The sequence below is a fragment of the Callithrix jacchus genome, chromosome 2 (genome assembly GCF_049354715.1).
Source record: "Callithrix jacchus isolate 240 chromosome 2, calJac240_pri, whole genome shotgun sequence".
Taxonomy (NCBI): domain Eukaryota; kingdom Metazoa; phylum Chordata; class Mammalia; order Primates; family Cebidae; genus Callithrix; species Callithrix jacchus.
Window position 1 is genome coordinate 132,312,180 of NC_133503.1, and position 15,329 is coordinate 132,327,508.

The following is a 15,329-nucleotide window of genomic DNA, read 5'->3' on the forward strand; positions in this document are numbered from 1 at the left end:
AGCATGTTCAGTGCACCATTGGCTGAGCATGGTGGCTCATGTCTGTAAACCCAGCACTCTAAGAGGCCGAGGTGGGTGGATCACCTGAGGTCAGGAGTTTGAGACCAGCCTGGCCAACATGGTGAACCTCCATCTCTACTAGAAATACAAAAATTAGTTGGGCGAGATGGTGCTTGCCTATAGTCCTAGCTACTTGGGAGGCTACAGCAGGAGAATCACCTGAACCTGGGAGGCAGAGGTTGCAGTGGGCCAAAATTGTGCCATTGCACTGCAGCCTGGGCAACAGAGCAAGACTCTACTCAAAGAAAAAAGAATGTTCAGGCCACTCATAAATCATGTGATGGAGATAAAGTCAACCCTGGAAATACATATGGTCACAGAACCTTCTGACAAGGACACAGTCACTGACTGCCTGCTTTCCACGCTCCATCCCACAGCCATCCCCACAAATGAATACTGCCAAGGGTAGAGAGCTCCCTGCTTTGGAAATAAGCTGTTCTACTTTCCACTAGTCCCTATTTTGTCTACTAGAGCTACAGAGAAGCTCTGTGTCCTTTCTGCTCCGTGATCATCCTTCCAGTATCAGAATGCAGCTGCCGTGTTTCTGTTATTCTTCTTCACAAAGAATATTGAGGACCAGGGCATGGGAGGATAGCCCAGATTGAGTCCAAGCTGACATTCACATCCAGGCATGGTGGCTCATTCCTGTAATCCGAGCACTTTGGGAGGCTGAGGCAGGCAGATCATCTGTGGTCAGGAGTTTGAGACTAGCCTGGCCAACATGGTGAAACGCATCTCTAATAAAAATACAAAAAATTAGCTAGGTGTGATTGCGCATGCCTATAATCCCAACTACTCAGGCTTACTTGAAAGCCTGAGTCACGAGAATTACTTGAACCTGGGAGGTGGAAGTTGCAGTGAGCTGAGACCATGCTGCTGCACTCCAGCCTGGGTGACACAGTGAGACTCTGTCTCGAAATACATACATACATACATACATACATACATACATACATACATACAAAATAAAGTTCAGAAATGCCTGGGCTTTTCTGAAACTGCTGGGGGTTGTCTACCAGAAGTTTGAATGAGAGCCTGAGCATCCTGTCAGGAATTAGCTTATCCGGAGAGAAGATGGCAACTGGGGTGAGCACCCTGAGCCACGTACCAAGCCTTGATTGTCAGAGAAAGGGACAAACCTGAGCAGTAATCAGGGGTATAAAACAGATTTTAAAATTCATGTATGTATATGACAAGAGTGAAACAAAATGTTAATTCTTTTCTAGGAGGTGAGGTCGTAAGTGATTTTAATGTTTTCCTATATTTTAACATTTTCTACAATTAATATATAAACATAAATTGACTAAAACTTTTTTTTTAACTAGTGTCTCACTCTGTCTCCCCAGGGTAGAGTGATGTGGCATGACCACAATTCACAGCAGCCTTGAGTTCTTGAGCTCAAGCAGTCCTCCCACCTTGACCTCCCAGTGTTGGAATTACAGGCATGAGCCAACTTGGGCTAGAAATGTATTTTCCTTCTTATTGTTATTTTTTTGAGGTGGAATTCCACTCTTTTTATCCAGACTAGAGTGCAATGGAACGATCTCAGCTCACTACAGCCTCCACCTCCCGGGTTCAAGCAATTCTCCTGCCTCAGCCTCCTGAGTAGCTGGAATTACAGACATGTGCCACCATGCCCAGCTAATTTTGTATTTTTAGTATAGATGGGGTTTCACTATGTTGGCCAGGCTGGTCTCAAAATCCTGACCTCAGGTGATCCACTCACCTCGGCCTCTCAGAGTGCTGGGATTACAGACGTGAGCCACCACACCGGGCCAATGGTGTACTTAGCCAGACTGATCTCAAACTCCTGACCTCAGGTGATTCACCCACCTTGGCCTACCAAAGTGATGGGATTACAGGAATGAGCCACGGTACCCGGCCTAAAATTTTATTTTTAAGAAATCATTTAGAAATTGATTTGCTACAGTGATTTACCTATCTGCTCCATTGTACTGAAGAATAAAGTTCCTTTAGTTCATTCAGAAAAATGCTGTTTGCAAATGTGCATTATAAAACTGCTCACAGGCCGGGCGTGGTGGCTCAAGCCTGTAATCCCAGCACTTTGGGAGGCCGAAGCGGGTGGATCACGAGGTCAAGAGATCGAGACCATCCTGGTCAACATGGTGAAACCCCATCTCTAATAAAAATACAAAAAAATTAGCTGGGCTTGGTGGTGCATGCCTGTAATCCCAGCTACTCAGGAGGCTGAGGCAGGAGAATTGCCTGAACCCAGGAGGCGAGGTGAGTGGATCACCTGAGGTCAGGATTTTGAGACCAGCCTGGCCAACATAGTGAAACCCCATCTATACTAAAAATACAAAATTAGCTGGGCATGGTGGCACATGTCTGTAATTCCAGCTACTCAGGAGGCTGAGGCAGGAGAATTGCTTGAACTCGGGAGGTGGAGGCTGTAGTGAGCCGAGATCGTGCCATTGCACTCCAGCCTGGCCAACAAGAGCAAAACTCCGTCTCAAAAAAATAAAAAAATAAGAAATAAAACTGCTCACCATGTTGTTTCCTTGGAATTAGCCGTTCCTCTTTCCTCTAAGTGTATGGAGGGGAAAAAAAAAAACAAAAACCTGGTGCCTGGTCCACAAAGATACTTTAAAATGGCTTAATTATGTCATTTAAATAAGCAAGCAGCAAATCTTTATTAGTATCTGTATAGTTTTAAAAAGCTGAAAGTAACCACCAATAGAATTCCTTTCCACTAAAGGATTGGAAAGAGTGTTGCCGAGAGGGCCTGAGACTAAGAGCATTAGGACAAAATTTCTGGAGAAATTAAACACTGCTTTTTAACACATAATCACATTCCGTTAAAACTGCTTTTCAGATGTTTGAGCGATCTACAGAACTGATAAAGTCATCCACACATGTCAAAACTATCATCTAGAGAACTTAGGTTATAGTTATAGGACTTAGGGAAATAATTACTCTGAATTTTATTTTGTGACCAGTGATTATTTAATGCATAAAATAAGATTTCTTACTCTTAAATATCTTTTTTCTTTTCTTTTTTTTTTGAGACAGAGTCTTGCTCTGTCACCCAGGCTGGAGTGCAGTGGCACAATCTCAGCTTACTGCAACCCTCACCTCCCAGGTTCAAGTGATTCTCGTGCCTCAGCCTCAGCTCATGCTCTACGGGCATGAGCCACCACACCCAGTGAATTTTTGTATTTTGATTAGAGATGGGGTTTCTCAATGGCCAGGCTGGTCTCAAACTCCTAACCTCAGGTGATCTGCCTGCCTCGGCCTCCCAAGTGCTGGGATTATAGGCATAAACCACTGCGCTGGCCTAGATTTCTGATTCTTAAGCATCTTAATGTTTTCAAAACTATAAATTCTGCTTTTCTTAACTCTGTTGGCCAGGTGGTCATCAAAGTTTGTTTCTAATGTGGTAGAAATCATACAAACATACTGTTTTCCGTCTCATTGCAGGGTTTAAAGTTATGGGGTAAAAACGGTCACACTAAACCAATTTTAAAACTGGCTGACTTGAGACATGTGTTTCCAGATGGGCCCTGGAATGGGATGGGGTCTCCCAGAGACGGAAGGCGCTAAGGAGTCCTAAGAGTCAGGGTTGGGAATATGCCCATCCCACTGGCAGCGACAGCCTTTGGTCTGGAGAGTGCTCTTTGATACAAATGAAATAAATATTTCAAAACCAAAGTAAGAAGGGGAGGATTGGAAGGATTTAACTTATTACTCAGGATTATAATTTTATAATTTAGGGTTTTTTTCTGCCCCAAACTCCAATTTAGTCTTTTATAATGATGACGGCTTTAAAGTTCTTGCAGAAACAACTGATTTCAAAGTGAAACATTACTCAGGTGCGGTGGCTTATACCTGTAATCTCAGCACTTTGGGAAGCCAAGATGGGAGGACTGCTTGAGCCTAAGAGTTTGAGACCAGCCTGGGCAATGTAGGGAGATGCTGTTTCTACAAAAAACAAAGCCAAAAACTAGCCAGGCATGGAGGCAACACATCTGTGGTCCCAGCTTTATAGGAGGCTGGGGCAGGAGGATCCCTTGAGCCCAGTAGGTCAAAGTGGCAGTGAGCCATGTTCACACAACTATACTCCAGCCAGGGTGACAGAGCAAGACCCTGTCTCAAAAAAAAAAAAAAAAAAAAAAAAAAAAGACACATAGCAGTGACTCTCTTGTTCGAAGAAGGAAGTATATACTGGGGATCCCTCTCACCTCTAGAAGGAAGACAACTTTAGAAAAAATGAAACTTGGAATGATTGACTCTTTTGGCTTTATGATAAAATATTTGGGACCCTATGAAAGTAACTTTAAGTTGGACCCCATGTCTATAGCCTAGCTTGTGACCCAATACTTAACACAAATATTCATTTAAATTCAATACTCTAGTTTTAGACATAATTTCTTCTGTGTGGTTTGGGGTGTTCTTGCTAACAGCATAGTTTACTGTTGAAAAGCTCAGACGGTGGCACCAGATTAGCTGGGTTCAAATCTGAGCCTCACCACTTACTAGTTGTGTATCTTGAGCAGGTTGCTCAACCTCTCTCTGCTGTGTTTTCCTCATCTGTAAAGAGGAAATGATAATAGCCGCCTTATGCAATTAGTGTTGGGATTAAAACAGTTAATGTACATAAATCATGGAGAATAGTCTTGAGTCAGGGTTGTGGGGGTGGAAAGAAAAGAGAATATTGTTTATGGTAAATGTTGTATAAATTCTTCCCTGTGTTATTATTTTGGAATTAGCACCCTCTCTCTAAAATATATGGACAAATAAGAGTAACCACTGCTTTGATTGTAGCTATTTTTATTGTGACCTTAAAAAGTGAATATTCTTCCTGAGGTCTCTAATTTATTATCATATAGAAAATCTGGCATTAGAGAGAATGGAACTCCCTATGTCAAAATCAGAAAGGTATTTTTTCTATATGGGCATTAATTTTTCTCTTTTTTTTTGTGATTACTTTTCAAATGTGACAGATGTGACTTTTGAAAGTGGGTGGGCATTTGATGATTCCTTTCATGGGAAGAGGCTGAAAACTTGCCTTTTTTTTTTTTTCAAGAAAATAAGGCAGTGACCCTAAATGAGATTTGAATGTAAATATGACATAGGAATAACAGCGCTTCCTATGAAATAGTATCATCCTCCAGTCCCCCAGCATCCTGTTTACCTTTGCCCTGCAGCTGTGTACTGGGTGCCGGCCCTGGGAAATCACCTACTTATAATAACCCCATTGGCTTCCGATCTGCAGGAAGGTCATTCTCCCCTGTGACATATGAACACATTTTTCTTTTGTTATTTGTTTTTTTTTTTCTTTCACTCACTTTTTCTTTCAAAACTTAGTTTCTTTCAGCTCTTCTAGAGTTTTCCTGTGATTCTTTCTTTTTGCTTTTGTTCCCCTCTTAATAATTGCTTGGCATGTCCTACTTGTGGGCTACACTTCCCGAATTTCCACACTCTGCAACTCTTTGCAAGGCCTGCTTTTACTTTTCCCGTCCAGGTCATCTGTGCAAATCATTAAAGTCATGGGGTTGGCACTAATGACTGGTCGACTCCATTAATGCAGCCTCCCCTCTGTGGAAGTTTGCTTTTCTGGGTCAATGTCTTTTACTGCAGAGCTTGTTAAGAGCCTTTATTGCTTGAAGAAGGTGCATGTTAGAACTTAAAGATTTCCTGTTTATACACAGGGCGAGACCTGGCTCAACACTGATGGTGTGGGCAGGCTCTTGAGCTTTGCCAAAGGGCTCTCAGTGGGACCCAAGAGGAGCTGCAATGAGGATTTCCAAACAAGTGTCTACTTAGCTGCCGAGTCTCTGTTAAGAAACTGTGAGAAAGCACCCTGCAGAGCTGGAGAAGGGTCTGGTACTGCCAGTGGAGAGGCCTGCACCAAGGTCAGGTCTCGGGGGGGCTGCTGTGAGCCTGAAGGCATCTTTGTGCTAGAGGGGGAAAGGGTACCCTCTTCTCGGTCCCCAGTCTGAGTGGATAAAAACCTAGGACTGAGTCCCTGTAACTGTGACTACCAGATGTCTGTTGTCTCTAGCTCCTGTCCATACAAATGGTATTTACAGGAAATGTGGCCTTCCCCAATCCTTTCTGTGTCCACCAGGGCCTGGGGAGGGGTCACGATCTGCTCTGCTACAGTGTGACTTCAGTCACACGTCTGAACAGTTCTGTTGGGCCTTAGAGTTTTCTGCCCCGCCTGGGTTTCTAAGCTCCACCCCTTGTCAAATGCTGCCTCTCCAAACCCTTCCTAGGAATAATTGCATCATTTAGGGCGTCAGCAAACTATGCCTCCAAGGAGGGGATCTCCTTTCCAGATGGGAAGTGGGGTGCTGAGGCTGAATTAATTCCTGGAAGCTGTTTGTCGAGTGTGGAATCTCAGCAGAGCATCCTGGAGAGGGGCCGGGCACCTTGCCACAAGACACCCACAGGGTATGGAGTTTCTGGGTCGGGAAAAACCTGATGAAGCACTGCTCATGTGGCCAAAAGTAGCAAATCCGAGGGGACAGTGTACATTTTCCACCATGAAGAGGGAAGGAAGCAAGGGGATTTCATCAACTCAGGGCCAACCTGAGGGGTCTCATCCAGGCTTGGAGGAGCCTGTGGCCCCAGAATGCCCACCCTCAAGTGAAGTTCTCCCTGCCTAGCATGGCTCTAGATAAAGCTGGCAGTTGGCTCCATGGGTAACTGCTTTTGAGCTCTGGGAGGCAACCAAAATCCCAGGAAGCCTCAGGCTCCTGCAGTTACACCCCAGGTAGGAACAGCTGAGGCGAAGGGCCATACTTGTGTCCCTCTGGCATTCTACCTTGAGCTAACTCTGTGGTTGGAGTTGGTGGGTGGCAGGGAATGAGCTGTGCTACTTGTGGAAGCTTCCAAGAGCTGCAAAGGAAACATCCCTCAGGCTGGGTCAGTTACCACGTCCATGACAGTCTAATTCTAGCAGGAGCAGCTAGGCCCCATCAGACCTGGGTCTCCCTCTCCCCTGTGGAGTAAAGCTTATTTTAGGCTCCCTCTAGCTCTGTGATTCCACACCCTGGGTGAGCATCCACACTGTCTCCCCCTTGAAGAGCCAGGAGTTAAATGTCCTCTGGCCATTTTAGTGCCTGCTTTTGGTGTCACCCACCCCTGTCCCTTGGGAGTCCTTCCTGACTCCTGTGGTGTTTTTTCATCCTCATAAATCATCCCCTCCCACATGTGTGAGCCAGGGATGATTATCTTCGTTTTACAAAGGAGAAGACAGGTATAGGCAGAAGATAGAATTTCTTTGTGGGCCCAAGGCTTGTGAGTGGCCAAGCTGGGACAAGAATCTGGATCACCAGACTCCAAGTTCAGTGCCCTCCCTACGTGTGTGTAAATGTCTCTTCAGCAAGAGCTGGTGCCGGGGACAGGAACCGTACCAGAACTTCTCTTGAAACAGGTTTTCTCCCATTTCAGTAGGACAGCAGGCAGCATGGGGCTTCAGTAAATATTTGTTGAATTGAGATTGCATAGGAAGGAAGATGGGGAACAGGGAGCTGGTGAGGGCAGGAGGCCAAGAAGGCAGCTACACATAGCAGCAAAGCCCTCCCTGCCCAGCTGGGCACTTCATGTGCATGTGTTAGGAGCGGGATTTGTTAGAGGAGACCATTACCTTCCTGGTTATAAGGTGGTGGTGTTCTTATTGTTCAGCTCCACCACTGGTATTCTTCCTTCTCTCCAGGTTCCAATTGTGCAACCGCAGAAAAGAGAAGGTCAACACTCCTGATCGCAATCATGTCTTCTTCCTGTTCAAAGTCATTTTCATTCTTACATATCTGCCTCATGGTATCTATCAGACAGCTCTTTCCTTAATAATCCTACATAATAAAATACCACAAAGCCTCAGTGACATGTCTTGGTAAACATTTCTTTTGCTCGTGTGTCTGGGGTGGTCAGCGGGGCAGCTTTGTGGGGGTACCTCTCACTGCTAAGAGTCAGCTGGCTGTCAGCAGGGTGACCGGGATGACTCGGCTCAGCTCCTTCAGCAGACTGGCCTAGGCATGTTCTCATGGCATGCTAGAGGAACAGAAGAGGAAGTGGGATCATGCAAGCGCTTTGTGATCCTCTGTTTGGGAGCTGTTGTTAACATCCTATTGGCATGTTGTTAACACCCAAAGCCTAGATTTGAAGAGTAGAGAAACTGACCATCACTTTAGTGAGAGCATCTATAGTGTGACATGGCAAAGGTGTTGGATGCAAGGAATCTTGCAAATATCACATCATCCTGGTCCTCGCTGGCACTAGGCTCACTCCGTAGAGAAGATAAACTCCTGTGCTAGCAACCCCAACTTTGTAATGACTTATAACCTGTAGAGTCACATCTTCATCCCCATAAACGATCTACAGAAAGATCTCTGGGGAGTGTTTAAAACAAAAATAGGTTTATCACGAAAGTGTTTTTTATTTGCTTGGTTTTGGTTTTTCAGGCAAGTGTTGAAAGATAATTCTCCAGGAGTCTCTCCTGTTTTCTCCATGTCTTATGAGCAGGGGCTTTAACTGTCACTTGTTCCTAATTATATTTTCAAGTATATTTGTATGAGTCCCACAGGGAGCCTATTTCCATGACAGCATCTCCTGCTATCAACCCTGGTTTCTATCAAAGCCGGCCATCATCAGACTTCTCAGAGATGTCAGTGCCCCCCTCACTTGTACCCTTGTGACCCTACCAAAGGGAATATTCTTTCCGCCTTCCTGAGGAATAGAGTACATTGGTGGCTCCTATGTTTTTACATAATTCTACTCTAACGTTCCCACATATCTGAGCTTTATGAACCCTTCATGAATACTACGCTGAGGGAATTTCAGCATTTTCACCTTATTCCTTCAGGGCCATTGTTAGCAGAAACTTTTAGGAGCTATTCTAGCTGTCTACTAGGACAGACTCTAAGTGTCCTTTCCCTGATGTTAAACTTCAAGTCATGAGAGCGAGGGCTCCTATATCAATAAATTGCCCTCCATCCTGTCTTATTTGTATTCTTCTCTTGCCACCAATACACACCTGCCACCCCCCATACACACACAATCTTACTCCTTTAAGATTCACACTCCCATGTGATCCTTGGTGGCTACTGGGACACGTTAAGCAAGCCCGGCAATGTCTCTGGTATGTTAAGATATTTACTGTTGGAGCGGGGAGCTGTGTTTCTCTGTGTTTCTCGGTTCAGACTGTGCTGAGACATAATCTTCATTATTGGTCTGAAGACAATAAAAGGAGGCAGGGTCAGCTTGAAGAGTACAAATCAGGTGAGGCTTCGGCAGTGTTCCCAGGCAAGGGCATCTGCTCTTGTCTGCAAGAGGAGAGAATTCAGAGAAGCGTGAGAGTTTGCGTCTCAGGTTTGTGCATCCAAATATGCCTAAATCAAATCTCAGAGTCTTTCTTTTTCTGTCAGAGACCTAACTTTTACCACAAAAGACTTGTTGGCATTTCCACCCTTTTGGCTCTGTGAGCAGCATCACGGTGGTTGGCAAGAATAAGCACCTTGCAAAGGCAGCCAAAAGGGAGCCCAGAAGAAAGTGATTGATCCATTTTCTAAGAAGGATTGGTATCAGGTGAATGCACCTGCTGTGTTCAGTAGAAGAAATACTGGAAAGACACTAATCACCAGGACCCAAGGGACCAAAACAGCATCTGATCACCTCAAGGGTCATGTGTTTGAAGTGAGTCTTGCTGATGTGCAGAACAATGAATTTGGATTTAGAAAATTTAAGCTGATTACTAAAGATGTTTGGGCAAAAACTGCCTGACCAACTTCCATGGCCTGGATCTTATCCATGACAAAATGTGCTCCATGGTCAAAAAATGGCAGACAGTGAAGCTCATGTCAATGTCAAGACTACCCATGGTTACTTGCTTTGTCTGTTCTGTGTTGGTTTCACTAAAAGACACAACAATCAGATACAAAAGACCTCTTCTGCTCAGCACCAACAGGTCTGCCAAATCCGAAAGAAGATGATGGAAATCATGACTGAGAGGTGCAGACAAATGACTTGAAAGAAGTGGTCAGTAAATGGATTCCAGACAGCATTGAAAAGACAGAAAAGGCTTGCTCATCTATTTATCCTCTCCATGTTGTCTTCGTTAGAAAAGTAAAAATGCTGAAGAAGCCCGAGTTTGAATTGGGAAAACTCATGGAGCTTCATGGTGAAGGCAGTAGTTCTGGAAAAGCCATTGCAGATGAGACAGGGGATGAAGTTGAACGAGCTGATGGATATGAACCACTCGTCCAAGAATCTGTTTAAAGTTCAGACTTATAATCGTGACAAACAAAAAGTCCTATTTGTTAAAAAAAAAAAAAAAAAAAAAGGTCTGTTGAAACCCTGAGTTAACTGTCCTTTGCAGCTCTGTCACCCTTACAGTCAGATCCTGGGACCGATTTTAACCACATTCCACCCTACAGTGGCTAGAGGCCTCTGGTTTTCACAGCATACCTCAGTTGATACTTAGCTAACCTGAATCATTTGTCAAGACTTCCAAAGAGTTAATAAAATCTGACCAGTTCCCAAATCTTTGGATTTTATTGCCCCAATTTCATTCAAGTATCAAAGTTGTCACATAACCCAATGTGTCACCCTATACCTGTACCTGTGCAGGTGACAGTCTCGGTGATTGTGATGTTACTGCATGCCCAGATTATCAGCACTGCACTCCCAAATCCCATCCTGAGAGTCTGATTTTTAAAACCACTGTTACCAACTCTCATAGCTTGGTTCTCTTGCAGGCAGATTCTGAGACAAAGGTCATATCAGGTAGTTTACTTGGGAGTGATGCCAAGGAGCAAGAGTGAGGAACCAGGGGAATAAGACCAGGGAAGAGGGAAACTGGTAGAAGGGAACAATGTGTAAGAATGCTGGCCTCATCCACTCCCAGTAACACTATTATACATGATCTGGTTTTGATATCTTAATAAGTATGTCTTTCTTAGGTAATTTTGAATTTTAATTTTTAATGATGTTACAATATTTATCTCATGTTTAAAAATTTTTATTCCATTTGTGTTCTTTTCCCTGTCATATTTTCCTATTATTAAGATCCAGGGTTGGTTTTTTAAAAATTTATTTTGGGCTGTGCATGGTAGCTCGTGCCTCTAATCCTAGCATTCTGGAAGGACAAGGTGGGAGGATCACTTGAGCCCAGGAATTCAAGACCAGCCTGGCCAACATGGCAAACCCCATCTTTATGAAAAATAAAAAATTTAGCTGGGCGTGGTGGCATGCATCTATGGTCCTACCTACTCAAGGGGCTAAAGCGAGAGGATCACTTTAACCTGGGAAGCGAAGCTGCAGCAAGCAGTGACCACATCCCCTCCCTCCATCCTGGGCGAGAGGGTGGGATCCTGCCTCAAAAAATAAATAAATAAAAGAGTATATCGTAAAATAGCCATTTTCATATATATATATTATATAAATATATAAAATATATATAATATATTATATAATATATAAAATATATAATATATTATATAAATATATAAAATATATATAATATATTATATAAATATATAAAATATATATAATATATTATATAAATATATAAAATATATATAATATATTATATAAATATATAAAATATATATAATTTTTTAATATATTATATAAATATATATAAATATATTTTTATATATTTATATATTTATATTTTTATATATATTTATATTTATATATATAATTATAATATATATTATATATAAAACATTTATAAATATATATAATATATATTTATAAATAGTATATATGTATATATAATCAAATTTTCATATATATATGAAAATGGTTATTTTAAGATATATTTAAGATATATATATGTATATATAGAGAGAGAGAGACAGACAGACAAAGTCTTACTCTTTTGCTCAGGCTGGAGTGCAGTGGTGTGATCTCAGCTCACTGTTATGTCTGCCTCCTGGATTCAAGCAATTCTCCTGCCTCAGCCTCCTGAGTACCTGGGACTACAGGCGTGTAATACCATGCTAGCTAATTTTTGTATTTTTTGGTAGAAACAGGTTTCACCATGTTGCCAGATTGCTCTCAAACTCCTGGCCTCAAGTGATCTGCTTGCCTTGGCCTCCCAAAGTACTGGGATTACAGGAATGAGCCACTGTGCCTGGCCCCCAGTCATGATTTGATTATATTTACTTTATAGTTTATAATTTGATTATATTTAGTTTCAATTTATAATTTGATTATATTCACTAGTGATTCCTTTAATAAAGAGGCGGAAAAGAAAGAAAACCAGTATTTCCTGAAGAGCACTAAGACCGTCACATGGATTATGTCACTTAATACTCCCAGTGCTCATATGCAGTAGGGTCTCTTGTTATTCCCATTTTACAGATGAGGAATAAGAGGTTCAGAGAAATTAAGTAATCATTCAGGATAACATGCTAGTGAGTGGCAGAGCTGGATCAAACCCAGGCCTAGGATTCTGAACATTCTTTGCTCAGTTGCCCAGGCTGGTCTGAAGCCATCTTTCTGGCTTGGCCTCCCAAAGGACTGGGCTTACAGGTGTGGGCCACCCAGCCTGTAATAAAATGCATTTAACCAGCCCTCCATTCACAGACAGTTAGGTGTTCAGTCTTTCCTATTAACAAACAGTGGGATAAAGAACACCCTTATACATAGTTTATTTCACATGTGTACAAGAATATCTGTACTTTACATTCCTAAGAGCGAAATTTCTGGACCTAAGTGATGGTGCAATTAGAATTTGGATAGGTGTTTTCCAAACTGCCTTCCAGAAAGTTGGATATATTTACACTTCTACCAACAATAAGACAGTACGTGTCACTGGAGCCCCTATCTGATTTTTTATCTGTGCCAGTTTAACAAGTGAAGATAGTATTTTATTATAATTTCAATTTATATTTCTTATATTTTGTGTAAGGATGATCATGAGTTATTGGTCTTTTTCTTTTTTCTTTCTTTTTTTTTTTTTTTTTTTTGAGGCAGAGTTTCGCTCTTGTTACCCAGGCTGGAGTGCAATGGCGCGATCTCGGCTCACCGCAACCTCCGCCTCCTGGGTTCAGGCAATTCTCCTGCCTCAGCCTCCTGAGTATCTGGGATTACAGGCATGCGCCACCATGCCCAGCTAATTTTTTGTATTTTTATTAGAGACGGGGTTTCACCATGTTGACCAGGATGGTCTCGATCTCTTGACCTCGTGATCCACCCGCCTCGGCCTCTCAAAGTGCTGGGATTACAGGCTTGAGCCACCGTGCTGGGCCTTGGTCTTTTTCTTAATGACTTGCAGGAGCTCTTTATACATTAAAGGATTTTCCCCTTTACTTCTAATTCAAATTGCACATTTTTTTCCAGTGTGTCATTTTTCTTCTCTTTCTGCCTAGGCAGAGGGTTTCCAATGCAGAAATTTTTTTCTTTTCATGTAATCAAGTTTGTCAGTCTTCTCTTTTATAGTTCTGAGCCTTGTATCTCTATACTCCTAGATTACAAAAAAATAAAAGTGTCCTTTATTTCTTCTAGTAGCCTGGGCAACAGAGTAAAGAATGTTTAGGCTGTTTCATTGTACTCTATGACTATTTGTATTAATATATCAATATCACACAGTTTTTCTTATTATATTTTAATAATATGTTTTATTATATGGTAAGGCTTATGCTCTGATCACTTTTCTTTTTCAAAATAATAATATTTCAACTATCTAGAATTTATTTTTGTTCAGATGGTTATACAGTTGTCTCAGTATAATTTTTAAAATGAGAATTTTTTTCCCTACTGATTTGAAATGCCAACTGACTCTATACTGAATTTCTGTTTTATATTTAGCACTTTGGGAGACTGAGGCAGGAGGATCACTTCAAGGCAGCCTGAGCAACAGGGCAAAGAATGTTTAGGCTGTTTCATTGTACTCTAAGACTATTTGTATTAATATATCAATACCACACAGCCTTTCTTATGTTTTGATAATATGCTTTATATATTATCTGTTAAGGCTTATGCCCTGATCATTTTTCTTTTTCAAAATGGCAACTTTGTTTATTTTTAATTTAAATGTGGTGCTGGGCCCATGCTTAAGGGAAAGACCTGACTCTCCAACCTTGCTTATGTGTTCTTCCCTGGCCCCAGTCCTTAGGGTCAGGTTCTTCATGACCTTGTTCTCTGCACATTCAGAAGATGGTTTAGTAGAAATGTGAGCCCCTGGCCCAGCACAGTGGCTTACTTCTGCAATCCCAGCACTTTGGAAGGCTGAGGCAGGAGAATCTCTCGAGTCCAGGTGTTCGAGACCAGCCTGGGCAAACATGATGAGACCCCGTCTCTACAAAAAATGAACAAAATTAGCCAGGCATGGTGGTGTGCACCTGTAGCCCCAACTACTTGGGAGGTTGAAGCAGGAGGATCGCTTGAACCCAGGCTGTAAAGGCTGCAGTGAGCCGAGATCTCACCACTGCACTGTAGCCTGGGCGACAGTGCAAGACCCTGTCTTCAAAAAAAAAAAACAAAAAAAGAAAGAAAGAAAGAAAAAAGGAAATCTGAGCCCCCTTTATCCATTTCCCTTCATTCAGGGCTTCTTCTTAAAGGCCTTTCACCAATAGTGTTTCTAAGTCCTAGGGGGATCTCCCCTCCTCTGGACCTGGCACGGGGCTTCTTAAAGTACATCTGTTGTTCCAGTTCTCAGAATAAGTTCCGAGGTTTGATGTTTTTCTCCAACTAATGTCAAATAGCAGGCCTGTAATTTCCCCAAATTTATGCGTATTTTCCCCTGGCTTCCTGGCTGGCTCAGACTTGTGAAAATATTCTCAATTTCAACTTCACTTCTTTAACATTGTGCAAGACAATATGTGGCAAAGCCCTAAAATATAAAACGTTTCTGACATTTTCACTCTGCAACTTCTTGCCAGTTTCTCATTTGATTCTTTTTTCTTTTTATAAAGACAAATTAGAAAGCAATCACTCCATAACCTCTGGCTTTGTTATTTCTTTATCCTTTGTGCTACTGAGTCCTATTTCCCTATCTATCACTCTTCTCTATTGATCTTGGATGTTTGCCTTTCTGCTTTGCAAAGAGAGCCATTGATTTTGAATAGATCTAGAAATCTTGGGAGCTTTTGGCGACATACCCAATATTACTGTTGCTACTGAAGGCATTAGACATTGCCTTGCAAGTGAATGTATTGTCTCAGCCTATGATTATGGAAATAAAGACTGGAGACAGCTGTTGGCAAAGACCTTCAGAGTTATCATCTGCCCATTCATGACATGCCCTACTGATCCACTGATGACAAGTATGTCTTTAATTTCAACTCCAAAAAATT

General features: G+C 42.2%; 1 pseudogene; it reads left to right on the plus strand.

Moving 5' to 3' along the window:
- The first annotated feature begins 340 nt into the window (after nt 1–340).
- On the plus strand, nt 341–10,302 carry LOC144581652 (small ribosomal subunit protein eS1-like; annotated as a pseudogene).
- The last annotated feature ends 5,027 nt before the right edge of the window (nt 10,303–15,329 follow it).